Below are 6,000 nucleotides of genomic sequence, written 5' to 3'. Positions count from 1 at the left end.
CCGAGCCGCTTCCGGGCGCGTTGCCTGGACGCGGTTGCCGTGGCAGCCCGAGCTGGAGGCTTTCCCCGCGCACCCGCGCCCAGCCTGGCGGCGCCGCCCCTCCTCCCTCCGCGTTCCCACACCCAAAATAGCCTCTCCTCGTCGCTGCTGTTTCCCACAGAGCTCTCATCCAAGCGGCTCGGAGTTGGCGGGCGGGGATTTCGCTTATTGGAAAATAAATCCTGTTGTAGGGCTGCTTGACTTGAAGGGAGAGGTGTTGAAATGGTGCCTGATTAGGATAATAGCCATGGTGCCTGCACTGTAATTCTCTTCAGAGCCCTAACATTCCTTATTCACGAAACCTCTTTCCCACAAGAAAGCGTTATTTATCTCCCCCCACCCCCTTCCAGATTGAGGAGAAGCTATTTTATGAGGCCACCGTCTGGTAGGCAGCCGGCGCGTTGACGCCCCACCTGTGCAGGTGAACTAACCCTCGTGGCTGCCAAGTGCCATATAGTGAGTCACCTTAACACCCCCCGCTGGCTCCAAGGATTTTGTTGCGCTGCAACGGACGACGCAAGAAGGAACTGCTACCACCCTTACTCGCAGCCCTTCCTTCTCCTCTCTTCCTCATCCCTAACTCTTTCCACCTTCCTCTTCTCACTTTGGACTCTGAGCCGGATGCACAAGCCGATCCCCTCAATTTTGCTTCCTCCGGGTGGGCGGGATTTAAACAGAGTTGGGGACCCCCACCTTTACACGCCTCACCGCCTCCGGTTCCTATCTCTTTCATGTCGGCTAGTATTTACCCAGTACAAGAATTTCTGTCTGTCTCTCCCACCAGTCTGAGCCCCTCCAGCCCAGGGAATGAAGCATGACACAGTAGAATGACCCTGGGTTGTGGAGCCAGCTGGGTTATTTTCGAATCCTCCCTTCATCAGTTACTTCTGTGAGGTCTTGGGTATTTTGTGGTTGTTTCCACACATAAAACGGGATAATACTCCCCCCCCCACACACACATAAAGGGTTAATACATGGTAACATGCATTCAATCAACAATATTATTAGATGCCTGTCAAATACTGGAATCTGTGCTTAGCTCTAAGACACAATGGTGGAGAAGAGACATAGCTCTTTGCTCTCATAGAGCTTACAGCCTGAGCCACAGTAATGAAACAATCACAGACATTGAAACTGCCGTTGTGCTAAGGAGAGTACATGGCCTTGAAATCCACGGTACAGAGATCTGACCTAAGAGCATCCCTTTATGGCTGCAAAGGCTCAATGATTATTTTCTTTCCCTCTTTAGATTCCCAGTGCCTAGCACATGGTATGCAATCAGTAAATACATATTGAATTAAATCCTATATCATAGCGAGAACAGGATCTCTCGGTTTCCCAGGGACTTTCATATGTAACTTGCCACTATGTCTGTAAGAATGTGCAGGTGTTACTGGAAAGCTCCCGTTCAAACCCAGAGCCCATCCTCAAGAGTCCCGAGAAAGGTTCAGAATGTTTCTTGCCGGTCCCCGTGGCTTGCCTTCCGGTGTGTAAGGCGTGTATCTCAGATGGGCACCTGAAAGTCCTCTTTGTGTCATTTCCCCTCTCTGTTTACTATCACACTCTCTTCCTTGGTTCCGGCTCCACCTCCAACTCAAACCAGAGCCTTGCTTCCCAGGAGGGTAACGGTGGACCCTTCCATCCCCAGAGTAGATCACCTATAAAACAGGAAACTCCCTGCTGCTACCCCCAAACAGAGCATAGTTTTGATGCTCTTTTGCTGCAAGACTCCATCACTTCCAAGGGTAAAGAAGGGGAGGAGCTGCAATGCCAAGGTCCCTTGCCACATATACACACCTTCTGATTTAGGCTCACTTTAATATCCTCCTTAAAATTACACCAATTAACATTAAATCAAAAAATATTTTTAAATTAATTGACGAGAAGGCAAATAATTGTAGCTCTTTCAAACTTGGAATTTCTCAGTAGGAATCCTGAAGTTTCACAGTAATCTTGAATCAGACCCAGAACTTCCCACTTATGACTTCTTTTTTCCTTTCCAGGTGATTTATTTTGAATCCTGAGAAGACAAAATTTAGTGCACAATGATTTAAGCCTACCCTAGTTTTTTCCAACTCTTAAACTATTTCTGTAGGAAAATTTCAAAGAACTATCTATCCAGAACCATTGGTTGTGACTCGTTATAGGAAATGGACTTTTGTGCATTACTTTAATTAAAATGCTATGATTTATCACAAATTACTTTATACTGGCAAAGGTTACCAGAAATAGTTTCATTAGGAGAGCAATTCTATAAAGTTGATGGCTTTTTGTACTATTCACCAACAAGCCATTAAATACAAGTAACCTGTGTGGTACATTGTACTAGACACCATGCAGGGTTTTTTTTTTTCTTTTAGTGATTTTTTGCACGCTTTGTTCTGGTCTTATCTGTGTCTCAGCATCACCATTAATCATTAAGATTGGATATATAGGGCATGTCTGAAACCAACAGGCATGCACATCTAGGTAAAGGTCAAGGACGTGTATAGGTCAAAAGTGGTATTTGTAAAAAGGCTAGAATGCGGTTAGGTCAATAATGTGGTGAGCCTTGCAGGGCAGAGAGTTAACACTTTATCTTGTAGTCAGCAATTCTCAACCGAGGCTTAAAATGCAGTGAGGTGTCAAGATCCATTGTAAGGTATGTCACAAGGTGTCACACAGAGTTCTTCATTAATAAGAAGGTGCCAGAGGACTGACCTGCAAGGAATGGTCACCAGGGGCCAGGAAGAGGAAGCTGGTTACCACAAAGGAAACAATGAAGAAAAACCAGAGGAAGCATATGGACAATGTCAAAGAAGCCACATGTGGACAAGTTGGAGGTGATAAGTCCTACAGAAAGCCAAGAAAACTTAGTGAACAGAAGGTCACTGGTGATCTCCATACGTATTTTTTAGTTGGCAGATTGTTGTGGGTTAAGGAAAGATGGGCTGCTGGGAAAATGGGTGTGGGTCACTTTTTAGAGAAGCTGGCAGTAGAAGGAAGATGAGAAATAAGATCCATAGGTTTTGAGGGCCAAGTAACATTTTCAAGTTAGGAAGAAAAAGTGTCTGCATTTGTATATGCTGCTGCAGTCATGAAGAAATGGAAAACACAATACATCATTTTGTACTAACTCAGTCTAAATTCTACCACTAAGTTCATTACCATACCCATTTCCTTTCTTTTAAGATTTTATTTAAAAAAATTTTTTTAATGCTTATTTAGTTTTGAAAGAAAAACAGAACACGAGCAGGGGAGAGGCAGAGAGAGAGAAAGACACAGAATCCAAAACAGGCTCCAAGCTCTGAGCTGTCAGCACAGAGCCCGATACAGGGCTCAAAACCACAAACTGTGAGATCATGACCTGAGCTGATGTCTGATGCTTCATCAACTGAGCCACCCTCGGGCTCTTAAGATTTCATTTTAAAGGAATCCTTACACTCAAGGTGGAGACTGAATTTACGACCAGGAGATCAAGAGTCACATGCTTTAGCTACTAAGCCAGCTAGGCACCCCATTTCTGTTTTTAAATATTTCATCAAATAAGAGATATCTTGCATAGAGTAAAGGTGGGGTTCAGACCTCGGGACAATATTTTCTTAATAACAAATTAAAAATTTAGGGTAACAACCATTTAACACAATATATGTTATTCTTCTTCTTTTTTTTAAATGTTTTTTATTTATTTTTGAGAGACAGAAGAGGCAGCTCAAGCAGGGGAGGGTCAGAGAGAGAGGGAGATACAGAATTCAAAGCAGGCTCCAGGCTCTGAGCAGTCAGCACTGAGCCAGATGTGGGCTTGAACCCATGAACCATGAGATCATGACCTGAGCTGAAGCCGGACACTTAACCGATTGAGCCACCCAAGCGCCCCTATATATTATTCTTTATTGCTTTTCTTTGCTGATAATAGTCACAGAATTAAGGAAATCCCTTTTTTACTCTTTTATATGGAAAAATAATAGATTTTTCATATGTTTTAAGTAAACTATAATTGACTTACTTGTTTTTGCTAATAGTTTCCCGTCACATGTTGGCTAATTCTCTCAAAAATTATGCTTTCCTTGTGAATTCGTTGGAGAATCAGTCTCACAGGGATTATCAAAAGTAACTATCATTAAGATACAACCAACAGAGAAGACATAAAATATTAGAAGATTCTTTCTAGAAGGGTTAACTTAGGAAGTGTTGTGTTTGCCTTAACTTAAATAATGGCTGGCATACTGAGCAGGGCAAAGTCAGCCTGGATTGTGTTGAAATAGTGTACAACTGAGCCTTAACATAATACTACTCACCAGAGAATAGAATTTGGAATAAAGGAGGATTTGTCCAAAGAATTTATGGCCAGAAATTCTGGAATAATGTTGTAATAAAACCAACTCATCTGGAGGGTGCCTGTCTGGCTCAGGTGGTGGAGCATGTGACTCTTGATCTCGGGATTGTGAGATCAAGCCCCAGAATGGGTGTAGAGATTACTTAAAAACAAAATCTTAAAAAAGAAAAAAAAACCTTCCAAAACCCAGTTCAGTGGGAAGGGAAAGTTTAGAAAATTCCATTGCTCGTTGATTTTGAAAAATGTTTCTTTTCAACAAGTATCAGAAAATAGCAAAAAGTATATACATGGTTTCTAAGCTATTCTGAAGTTTCATGCCACAGCGGCTCAGCCCAGTGTAGTTTGGCAAACATTGATGTTTCTTTACCTCATACTACTAGTTAATCATGCACCACAGTTCAGGCAACGAAGACCCGCTTAGGCTGTGCTCCTGTTTCAGCATCCCTGCCCAGACGCCCATTATTGGACAGCAATCCGCACAGGTAGGAGAATTAAAAGACAACTTTCACTTCTGTTCAACAACAAAAAAGAAACAATACCCACTTCGTGACAACACCCATGACATACATGTTATGGTAAAAATGCCGCACCAAACCACAGTGAAGCTAGGTGAAGGAAAAATCAGGATTATCGACCCTCTCCTTACAAAATCCTGTCCTTACTGGTCCTGACCCTGGTGGCAATGTTTGAATGTCAGGCCCTGTGTTAAATGCTTTACCTATAGGATTTTATTTCTTCCTTGCAATAATCCATGAGTAAAACTGAGGCTTAGAGGCATTATATGGCTTGTCCAAGATCCCAAAGCTGTTAAGCACTGAAACTGGAACTTGAATAGGGGCACCTCAGATGCCACCCTGTGCTTTAGCCAGGTGCTGGGTGGCCCCTCGATAACCACATGAGGCTAGAAAGGGAAAATACATCACAGACTTCAGTATGTAAAATGTGTGGCACACTGAGACCTGAATAAATAGTATTCCTTTTCCCTCTTCCCTTCCCCCAAGGACAACACATATCAAAGAATATGAATGATGACATGCTCTCTAAAAAAATTATTTTGAGAGAGCAAATTATGTTTGTTTGTTTGTTTTTTGAGAGAGAGAGAGGGAGACACAGGATCTGAAGACAGGCTCCAGGCTCTGAGCTAGCTGTCAGCACAGAGCCCGATGCGGGGCTCGAGCCCACGAACCGTGAGATCATGACCTGAGCCGAAGTTGAATGCTTAACCGACTAAGCCACCCAGGCACCCCGAGAGAGCAAATTAATGTTAACATTCTATCTGATTCCTTCCACCTTCACCCCAGGTCTCTATCAGTGAAAGAGTCAAGATTTAGTGTAATTTTCCAAATGAATCTGATAAAAGAATCTTTAGTTTGAAACATACAGAGCCAAAAATGTTTTGGGATGTGACCATCTTCTTAAATAATGAAACTAAAGCAAATTCTTTATGAGCACATGCTTGCAAGCAAAAGGTATTTAGAGTTATATACTTTCCAAAAGTTTTAATTAGTAGACATACATATTCTGCACTTAAAATAAAATTAATATTATGCAGTTGCTCTTAAAAGAGAAATATCAAATATAATCTTCATATCCCTTCCAATATTTGGATACACTTCAACTGTTTTCGTGCACATGTATCAGATTTC

The 6,000-nt window shown here is 42.4% G+C and overlaps 1 long non-coding RNA gene across 1 annotated transcript in view; it reads right to left on the bottom strand.

The window, feature by feature from the left end:
- Positions 1–1,840: 1,840 nt before the first annotated feature.
- LOC115302959 overlaps positions 1,841–6,000 on the bottom strand; it is a 44,758-nt gene continuing 40,598 nt past the window's right edge. The window contains exon 3 of the long non-coding RNA XR_003913742.1: positions 1,841–2,059. This is a non-coding gene — a long non-coding RNA (uncharacterized LOC115302959). The remainder of the gene's footprint in view (positions 2,060–6,000) is intronic.

The sequence above is a fragment of the Suricata suricatta genome, chromosome 9 (assembly GCF_006229205.1).
Source record: "Suricata suricatta isolate VVHF042 chromosome 9, meerkat_22Aug2017_6uvM2_HiC, whole genome shotgun sequence".
Classification (NCBI taxonomy): domain Eukaryota; kingdom Metazoa; phylum Chordata; class Mammalia; order Carnivora; family Herpestidae; genus Suricata; species Suricata suricatta.
Note: the sequence above shows the minus strand (reverse complement) of the source record. Positions and strands in the feature narration are given on the sequence as shown.